This window comes from Astyanax mexicanus, chromosome 5 (genome assembly GCF_023375975.1).
Source record: "Astyanax mexicanus isolate ESR-SI-001 chromosome 5, AstMex3_surface, whole genome shotgun sequence".
NCBI lineage: Eukaryota > Metazoa > Chordata > Actinopteri > Characiformes > Acestrorhamphidae > Astyanax > Astyanax mexicanus.
Genome location: NC_064412.1, coordinates 43,287,742 through 43,298,618, shown reverse-complemented (window position 1 = coordinate 43,298,618; position 10,877 = coordinate 43,287,742). Strand labels below are relative to the sequence as shown.

General features: G+C 43.5%; 1 pseudogene; it reads right to left on the bottom strand.

The window, feature by feature from the left end:
* LOC111193740 (radial spoke head protein 3 homolog) lies at window positions 1–10,206 on the bottom strand (annotated as a pseudogene).
* Between the last annotated feature and the right edge of the window lie 671 nt (window positions 10,207–10,877).

Here is a 10,877-nt window from a genome sequence, read left to right as displayed (position 1 = left end):
TGATATCACACAATGTTTTATTTACAGCTTTGAGGTGCTGGTTACTCTCAAATCATATCTCAGACGTGACCTGTAACATGAAAATAAAAAAATAAAAGACAAAAGATTTGGGTAATTCTTACATTCTTGAATATTTATTTTTTCCATAAATAGAATAACAAATAACAGTTTTAGCAGGCAGGGTTTAAGCTGCAGATGTGATTAAAATGAAAAGCAAACTATAAACTATAAGCTCTGATCTTTAAGATGCAGTATGTTTTGTTAAAATAGTGTTTTTTTAATAAACCCTCTAATGGTCAAACTCCTGATGAAAATTTTAAGTAAAGTGTGAATTTACCAACAGGGGAAGAGGGTCTACATTCCAAATCTAATCTTTCCAAGTCTCCTGTCTGCTGTTGGCCACATCATAGATGAGAGCTGTAATAGAGCCGTAAAGATAAGGTTAAGCAGATTCACTTCTCTAAAATATTATGGTAAGAAACATGTAGATTTATTCCAGCATAAGCTGGAGAACTGATTATGTTTTGATGAGTTTTAAATATTGCAACACAGTGTACACAGAGAAGCACAACAGAACATTGGTAAACAGTGTAAGGTGTGGGGACCAACTTGGAAGCTTATTCTCTATGCTAATTCTTAACTTTTACAGTGTAAAAATACAAATTGTCTATATTTAGACTATAACTTAGAATATATAATTCTAAACTCACTATTAAGCATTGTAAGCACAATCTCTCGTTTCTCCAAAGCACTGTCCACTTCTGCCATCTGAAACACCAGACAGATAGGGGTGACGCTTGCCGAATAAAAGGTAAAGACTGGTTTATTTACAGAGCCGTAAACAGAATAACACAACCAGATAACAGATTGAACAGAACTCACAGTATAAACAGAAGACGTAGTACAGGAAACGAAGAATCGAAGCCAGAGAGACAGTCCGATAATACAACAAATCCGATAAGGGCAAAGACAAAAGGCAAAATCCGTAATACAGAAAAAAGGGTCATAACAAAAGGGCAGTCAGAAAAGGGTTTGGAAAAACGCTCAGTACGCAACATGAGTCGGCAATACCTCGCAAAGAACCTATGCTAACAGAACCCTATATATACAAAACATAGAATTACTATGAACCGGAACAACTTAGAACACAGGTGACTCTGAACGGGGGAGCGTGACACGATTGGGTGAAGGTGAGCGGCTGACAGTGACGTCATCACCAGTGGGTTCATGGGAAATGGAGTTCGAGAGTGTGAAAGGAGAGACTGGAGACGTAACACCATCAGCCAGGGGAGGAATCCTGTCTCTATATCTGAGATACAATGGAAAGAATATATACAAAAAATATATAATAAAAAACAGACTGATTTATTAGATGTTTAACTGTGTAATCTTCAAATGCCATATTTTAAAAGGATATGAATCACCTCTCTGCACTGGGTCGTAGAAATAGCCCTGGTCTTTCAGAGTGTTGTAGACGGAGGGCAGCAGGTCAGCCAGTATTGCTGAGCAAATACTCTAGCCTTCTCTCTGCTGCTTAAGTCTGCGAACCTACATCAGTAAAGCAACACACAAGTCTGAAGAGCTGAAGGGATATTATGGCCATATTGTGCCAATTTATGTTTTTTAATTGGCTATTTATGGCCTCCTGGGGCATCACACAGGCAACAAAATCATCACAAAAAGTTTCGATAAATTTTTAATTTTTTTTTTGATAAATGAATAAAGAAAATAAATCAAAGAACTTTAAGAAATTCAGTTTGAATATGCTTTAATATGGACTGAGCTTTCCGCCAAAAAGTAGTTCCACCACAACTTAACTACAAAACATCATCAGGGCTAGATCACTTCTCAACCAATCAGATTGTGAGGTCGGAACTAACTGTTGTAAACATAATAAAGCAATGAATAAATAAAATTAAATAGCAAAAACTGTAGTTCTTGGCTTACTAGGAAGATACTAAATCATAGTAGCTCATAATGCAGGTAAGGTTACCTTCTCCTCTCGGTGGCGCCTCTCCTGTTCCTGTTGAGCCCTAAGAGACGCCAGCTCTTCCTCTTCCAAAACTTCCAGCAGAGCCTGTTCCATGGTCTTTCCTATCAGCACCTCTAACACAGGCTGCACCTCTGTGTCAAAGTGAAACAGCTGTAACAAGAATGGAAAGATTTAGTCTAATGAAGAGTAAACATAAAGCTGTGTAGTCTCAGAGGCCTATTGTACATTATAGATCAGGGGTGTCCAAACTTTTTTTGTTGGGGGCCAGAAGGAGAAATATATTTTAAGTCACGGGCCACACTCTGTAATAAAACAAATAATTAAATATTTAATACTTTTTTCCGGATTATTTCATTTACACACCATTTTACTTGACTATCTTTATCTTTGACAGTATTGTGTAAACTAAGATTTTTCAAATTGATGTTTCATTTTATGATGTCTCTTAATATTACACTTCTTACTTACGGCAACCTTTAGACTCTTTGGCCCGCTTTTCTGCGCTAGAAATGTGCACTCTTTCCGCTTTTAGACTCTTTGGCCCATTTTTCTGCGCTAGAAATGCGCACCCTCTCCGCTTTTAGACTCTTTGGCCCTGTTTTTCTGAACTAGAAATGTGCACCCTCTCCGCTTTTAGACTCTTTGGCCCTGTTTTTCTGCGCTAGAAATGCGCACTCTCTCCGCTTTTAGACTGTTTTGGCCCGTTTTTCTGTGCTAGAACTGCGCACCCTCTCTGCTTTTAGACTCTTTTACCCTGTTTTTCTGAACTAGAAATGTGCACCCTCTCCGCTTTTAGACTCTTTGGCCCGTTTTTCTGAACTAGAAATGCGCACTCTGTCCGCTTTTAGACTCTTTTGGCCCGTTTTTCTGTGCTAGAACTGCGCACCCTCTCTGCTTTTAGACTCTTGTACCCCATTTGTCTGCGCTAGAAATGCACACTCTCTCCGCTTTTAGACTCTTTTACCCCGTTTTTCTGCGCTAGAAATGCGCACTCTCTCCGCTTTTAGACTCTTTGGCCCGTTTCTGACACCTAGCGTTCAAACTTTGCCGCAAATGGCCCGCGGGCCGTAGTTTGGACACCCCTGTTATAGATTATTTAGTATTCTCTCCCCCAATACCTGAATGGGTTTTACGTGTTACACAAATAACATGACTGCTATGCAAAACTATTATTAAAAAACAATATATATATTTTATAAAGGGCAGATTTATAATACTTGTTGATAGTGGTGTTACATCAAATTTTGTTTTTGGTCACAAACATTTCAAATCTGTGAAATTCTATCGGCTGTACTTCTCTACAAGAAGCTATGGGTTTAACTTATTGTAGCCGAATGCTTTAATCTGAAGGGGTGTCCACAAACATTTTAACATACAGTGTAAGTAAGGCTCTGGTAATGTTAAATACATTTTAAAAAACAATAAATGTGTTTGGTCTGTACCTCTCCTTCTTCTATTTGTGTGGCTACATCTTTTCCAGACTTGGCAGGGATAAAGAGAGGAGTGGCTGGTTTGTCTAGAAATGCATCAGTCTGACATCCCACACTGGCATCTTCAGGATGATCACTCAGCTCCTCCAAGTACAGCTCTAAGCCACAAATCAAATATAGATTACAATTATTTATTAAAATACTTTTTGACTCATTAAACTCATTGAAACATGAAGGGTTTGGGTCCATTCCCTTTCATTCTATAACCAGTTTGCCTGGTAAGTACAATGTTTCAACAGTGAAAGTACTGTTCTTGTAATTTCTACTGCAGCTCAGCTACTCCATGAGTTGGAAATGAATATACACCGAAAGGGTGTAATGTAGATGACTAACCTAACCTGCCAATATTAACAAGAAGCAGCAGCAGCAGCAGCACAGTAATCGTCTCTTTCTAAAACACATAAAGCTCACCAGTCTTCACTTCCGTGTGTTTCCTCCCTTCAAGTGCTTCTGGGGTTAATAAGCAGAACTGCTCTTTAGCCCTCTTTCTTGCCAGGGCTCTCCTTCTGGCCTCTTGCTGTTTTTGAAGCTCAGCAGGGTCAGGCTGTGACCTCTGTTACACACAGGTTTTTAAATAACTAATTTTAAACAAAGTGACACCTTATATAGCTATATTGTACAGCGGATAAATAGATAGATAGATAGATAGATAGATAGATAGATAGATAGATAGATAGATAGATACTTTATTGATCCCCGGGGGGAAATTCTTGGCATCCAGCAGCAGGTTACACAATACACAAAGTTAAAAAAGATAAAATATAAAATATAAAGATACATATAAATACAATCAAATAAGAAATAGAATATACAGTGTAAATGTACAGTCTTCGTGTGTGTGTGTGTAATGGAGAATGGAGGTAGTGCAGTTGAACACAATAGACAGTGAACACCAGTTGATGTGCATAAAGTGAGGATAACTGATGTCAGCCAAACAGAAAGTGCAAATACACAGTTATATAATAACTTAAATTAAGCAGTGCAAAAGATACGTAAACAGTGCAAAAGATACGTAAACAGTAGATGAATTAACTAGTGAATGAGCTACTAGTGCAAAATATGGTAGAACTATAAAAAGTGTTCTAGGCATCAGCAAGTCTGAGAGTGTGTCCAAAGCTGGGGGTGTGTCCATGGTGTGGCCAGAGTGGCCGGAATGAAAAAGTTTCACAGAGTCTTTAGTTTGCTGTGCTGAGAGGAGTTGAACAGTCTTATGGCCTGAGGAACAAAAGACTTTCGGAGTCTGTCTGTGGAGCAGGACTGGGACAGCAGTCTGCCGCTGAATGAGCTCCTCTGCCTGGTGATGGTGCTGTGCAGAGGGTGGTGAACATTGTCCATGATGTTCAGCAGCTTGCTGAGGGCTCTCCTCTCTGCCAGTGGTGTTAAGGACTCCAGCTCTAATCCCAGCACAGAACCAGCTTTCCTCACCAGCCTGTCCAGTCGTCCAGCATCCCTCTTGCTGATGCTGCCTCCCCAACACACAACAGTGTAAAAGAGGACGCTGGCTACCACAGACTGGTAGAACATCAGGAGGAGTTTCTGGCAGATGTTGAAAGCTCTGAGCCTTCTGAGGAAGTACAGTCTGCTCTGAGCCTTCCTGTAGAGGGAGTCAGTGTTCACTGACCAGTCCAGCCTGTCGTCCAGGTGCACACCAAGGTATTTGTAGGATTTGACCACCTCCACGTCGACCCCCTCGATGGAGATCGGCTGCTGAGCAGAGGGCCTGGACCTCCTGAAGTCTATGCACATCTCCTTGGTTTTGGAGATGTTCAGCTGCAGATGGTTCATCTTGCACCACATCACAAATTCCTCAACCAGGCTTATGTACTCCCTCTCATCACTATTACGCACACACCCCACGATTGCAGTGTCGTCAGAGAACTTCTGCATGTGGCATGACTCCGAGTGGTATTTGAAGTCTGATGTGTACAGTGTGAACAGGACTGGAGAGAGAACAGTCCCCTGTGGTGCTCCTGTGCTGCTGATCACTGTATCAGAGGAGCAGTCCCTGATCCTGACATGTTGTGGTCTCCCAGTAAGGTAGTCAGTGATCCAGGTGACCAGGTGCATATCCACCTCCATCTCCATCAGCTTCTCTCTCAGTAGTAGGGGCTGGATGGTGTTGAAGGCACTGGAGAAGTCGAAGAACATGACCCTCACAGCACCTCCCCCCTTGTCCAGATGAGAGTGAGCTCTGTGGAGGAGATAGAGGATGGCATCTTCCACTCCCACCTTTTCCCGGTACGCAAACTGCAGTGGGTCCTCAGCATGGTGGACCTGAGGTCTGAGTTGGTCCAGCAGCAGTCGCTCCATGGTCTTCATCACGTGAGATGTCAAAGCAACAGGCCTGTAGTCATTCAGCTCCTTCGGGTGTGCCTTCTTGGGAACAGGAATGAGACAGGTTGTCTTCCACGTGGCAGGAACTCTCCCTATATGCAGACTCAGGTTAAAAACATGTTGGAGGGGCTCACCCAGTTGAACAGCACATGCCTTGAGCATTCTGGGGCACACTCTGTCCGGGCCAGCTGCCTTCCTGGGGTGAAGTCTCCTCAGCTGTCTCCTGACCTGGTCAGCAGTAAAGGTTGGTGGACTGGAGGAGATGATTTGTCTGCCAGTTGATAGTGTTGATGGTGGTGATGATGAAGATGGTGGAGGTGAGGGTGATGATGGTGCTGATGAAGATGGTGGAGGTGAGGGTGATTGTGCTGATGGTGATGAAGATGATGATGGAGGTGAGGGTGGTGGTGATGATGATGATGACGGTGATGATGTTGATGAAGATGGAGGTGAGGGTAATGGTGGTGGTGATGAAGATGGTGGAGTTGGAGTTGAGGGTGATGGAGATGGTGGTGATGATGGTAGAGATGGAGAAGATGTTGGTGATGCTGCAGGAGGGTAGGAGGAGGGGGCAGCAGGAGCAGGACAGTCAAACCTGTTGTAAAAGTTGTTGAACTGGTTTGCTCTGTCCACACCACCATCTACTGGGTTGCCGTTGTTGTTCTTGCACCCAGTGATGGTTTTCATTGCACCCCAGACTTCCTTCATGTTGTTGTCTTGCAGCTTTCTTTCCACCTTCTTCCTGTAAGACTCCTTGGCCTCTTTAAGACGTACCTTGAGTTCCCCCTGTACGCGCTTCAGCTCTACCAAGTTTCCGTCTTTGAACGCCCTCTTCTTTTGGTTGAGGAGGTCCTTGACGGAGCTGGTAATCCAGGGTTTGTTGTTTGGAAAGCAGCGTACAGTCTTTGTGGGAACAGCAACATCCATACAGAAATTCAAGTAGTCCGTAACACAGTGAGTCACCCCCTCAATGTCCTCACCATGTGGGTGCAGCAGCACGCTCCAGTCAGTGGTGTCATAGCAGTCCCTTAGGGCTTCTTCTGCTTCAGGAGACCAGACTCTGAATGAGCGTGTGGTAGTGGGCTGCCTCAGTACCAGTGGTTTGTACTGAGGCTGCAGGAACACCAGATTGTGATCTGATTTCCCCAGCGGTGGTAGTGGAATAGCCCTGTATGCATCCTTCACATTAGCATACAGCAAGTCTATGGTTCTGTTCTTCCTGGTGGGACAGTCCACAAACTGGAAAAAGGCAGGCAGTGTAGAGTCCAGCGTTACGTGATTAAAGTCACCAGTAATCACATAGAAGGCGTCACGGTACGTGTCCACTGGCACTTTTCTTAAACGCAGGTCGCTGTGCCGGATCTCTTGGCTCGCCGCGTGTGGGCGTGTCCGTAACGTTTTTGAATTCAAATGAAGCAACAGATGTAGTCAATCATAAGTTTAATATTTTACCTTTTTAGTCAACTTCACTGTGATCTATAGTTGTATAAATCCATATTCCGCCATTTTAAGCCTCTCTTCTGTGTTTAAAAGGCGCCTGTTCTGTGTGTGTGAGGCTCGTCTGTGTGTGGTGTGGCAGCCTGCTGTTCCTTGATTGGCTGGACGCAGCGCGGCGGCCGGATTCATTTGAATAAAGTTGAGATCTGTTCAACTTTCCTGCCGGAGGGCGGGGCTGCGCTCAACGCAACGCAACCCAGTATGCACCGCGGCATGCGGCGGCTCTCTCCATTGAAATGAATGGGATGCGTCGGGGCTTAAGTGCCAGTGGACGCGTACCGTCAAGGTGCTTGCACACTGCACGCGGTAGGTGCGGCGCGGTACGCTGACCCCCATAGGATTCAATAGTGTCTAGAGCGGTAGAGCGGTGCGTCGCTGCCGCGGAGCAGAGCGGAAAGCGGCGCGTTTCCCCGCCCATAACCACGCCTCCACCGCGCTACCGCTTACCGCGGGCAAAGTTCAACATGGTTCAACTTTGACCTCGCGGCAAGCGGTACCTCGGCAGAAAACGCATGACGTGAACTCACGCGACTAGAGAGAAACTGTAGTCCAAACAACAATAAACGTGCGCGAGAGACTAATAATAGCGATTAGTGAATCCCCTCAGCTGTACATCACTTCCCTACACTCATATAGAGATAACAGGAGGAAGAGAAGAATCAGAGCTTTGTTCTGAGGCTGAGAAACATATACAGATGCACAGAGGCTGTAGAGACTCAAAACTACAAAACACCGCTCACAGAGGTGATGGGTTTTAGAAAACTCCGCCTATTATCAGCAGGAGACGCTTGGCGTCAGCAGCAGCGCAACGCACCCGCAACTGACCAGCGTAGAGCAGAGCGGCAGCACAGCGGAATGCCGCGCGGCATACCGCGTTCAGTGTGCAAGCACCTTCAGGGTGCTGTGTCTGCAGCGCTGCGACGGTGGAGTGGATGACGTCACACGCCGCCTGCACGTCCGCTCTCGGCTGGATGTAAACACAGACGAGGATCGCATGAGAGAGCTCCCGCGGCATGTAATAAGGTCGGAGACTCACCGCTAACAGTTCAATATCCCGACAGCAGATCACCTCCTTCACGTACACATGTCCAGGGTTGCACCATCTGTTGTTAATAAACAGCGCGATTCCTCCACCTTTCCGCTTCCCGCAAAGCACCGGGTCCCGATCCGCCCTCACTGAAGAAAAGCCGGGTAGCTGCACGTTAGCATCCGGCGTGTCGGGGGTGAGCCAGGTCTCGGTGAAACACAGCACGCTACACTCCCTGTAGAGCTTCTGATTCTTCACCAGACAGGCTAGCTCGTCGGTTTTGTTGGTCAGTGAGTTAACATTCCCCATAACCACCGACGGAACTGAGGGTTTGTACCTCCAGCGCTGCTCCGACTTCTTAGCCTTTAGCTTAGCCTTTAGCATAGCGCCGGCCCTGCAACCTCGGTACCTCCTTCTCAGATCATCCGGTATTGTGTGGACAATGCCCCCACGTCCCGCGGGTCGGAGGGCTAGCAGTTCTTCCCGGGAATAAACACGGTATTCCTCGCTGCCCCGCATATTTACACAAAAAATATCCTTAGGATATAAATAAGATGCACACTAGACGTGTGTAGTAGCACAGAGACGATAAATAAACGTAAAAAAACTCAGAAAAACACACAAAGAGACGGAGCTACTGGAACAGGCAGCCACTCGCGTCGGCGCACACAATCAGCAATAATAATATCACTTACAAGTGGCAGAGTGTGTTGTGCATAGGTATTTCCTCTGACAACACGCCGATCATACATAATGTTTCCATATACATATGATCCTTCATTTCTGCATACAATAAAAAAAACAAAATAAATAAATTATATATATATATATATATATATATATATATATATATATATATATATATATATAAATATATAGATACAATTAGTTATACAAACTAATGTCACTTATTGATAAATGATACAATTCAAAAAGCTAATTTACCATTCAAATCAAACTGAAGGAAACATTCATTTCTAGTACACATTCTTATTTAAAAGATTATCAATTAAATCTTTATTATAATTACTATAATTATTATTTGATCCATAACTCACTCTGACTAGTCATATTTTAAAGATACATGACCTTAATGTAAGTTGCACTAATAATATGTTACCATTAATTTACTAAAGGGTCCAATAAGATATCCACTATGTATAAATAAATAAATATTTCTAATAATAAAGATGTCTATATTTTTACAGGAAAATTTATATCTATATCCATATATTTATTTACTGAATGGTAAAATATTATTAAGTTAGCAAGTCAGTTGACTTTTTAGCTACATTTTATTATTATTACCTTAGATACACTATTAGACAAAGTAAAAAAGTGAATGTTGGCTATATAGTTAACCAAGGTAAATTATGGGATATTTTAACTAGTAAAACTTTCATAGCTGATTGTAATAGTAAAATGCAGTAACAGTTACAGATATTTCAGTCAGATTTTACTTTAGTAAATAAAGTCACGGTTGGCTGGTTTTACTCTGCTCGCTGTAAATAGTTAAACTATGTCAGGTGAATTAATAGTTCCTGTCTTACTGAATCACCGCAGGGTCCTTGTATTTGAGGCGCGTTGGAGCAGGTCGTGGTCGACTAGAGAACACATATGCTCCGTTTGGAGCCTGGTTGTGGGGCTGTAACGCCAAAGCCATTCTTGCTCAATAAAATATCTGTTAAGATATAATATTTGCTGATAATATAAATAAAGAGACGCAGAAGAGTAAACAATGTAATGAACCTCTGCTGCTGCTGTTGTTAGTGGTGGTTTCTAGGCAACAGTGACCGCTACAGGTTAGTGACGTGTCGTTCGCGAACGATCCGGCTGTAAGAGCCGGCTCTTTGAAGTGAACGATTGGAACCACAATGGGAGCCGTTTTAGGATCCTTTTCGGGAGCCGTTTTTTCCTTCAGTATCTCGCTGTCTCTCCACCTCCCTGTCGTGCCACAGAGCCGACAGATTTTTTCCTATGTCGTTTTTTTTGTCCTTCGGTGCCTCGCTGCAACAATTTTGTAACTGTTTCTTTGACAATAGTTGTATTTTAGAGGCTTACACGTTTGTATGTTCTTGGTAAATCTGTGATAACTAGTGTAGAGGACTGGTGAGAACGAGTGGTCCAGCACTGTAGTAAATTCTACATCTTTCATTGTTTATGGCCTTTGAAGGGAGACAGATTCATGGTTTAATAAGAGTTGGTTGTGTTTGGTCATACTGTATAAGACACAGTAGGGTTGCAGCGGTAACCGGTTTCACGGTATACCATGGTATTAAAATGCACGGTTATCATACCGTGTGTGTTTGCTTATTACCGGTAAAAGGCAAGCCAGCGGAGAAACTCACCCGCGCATGCGCAACTCTGCTCCGCTTCAGCTTCTCAGCACACAGCGGTGAGAACGGCAGAACATGCATCAGACTAAACAAATCTCCGTCCGCCTAAAAAAAGGCTAAACTAAAATCAGCAGTGTGGGACTATTTCAGATACCCGCCGAGAGCACCCGAGGATGGTTATCCGATTTGTAATCAATGTG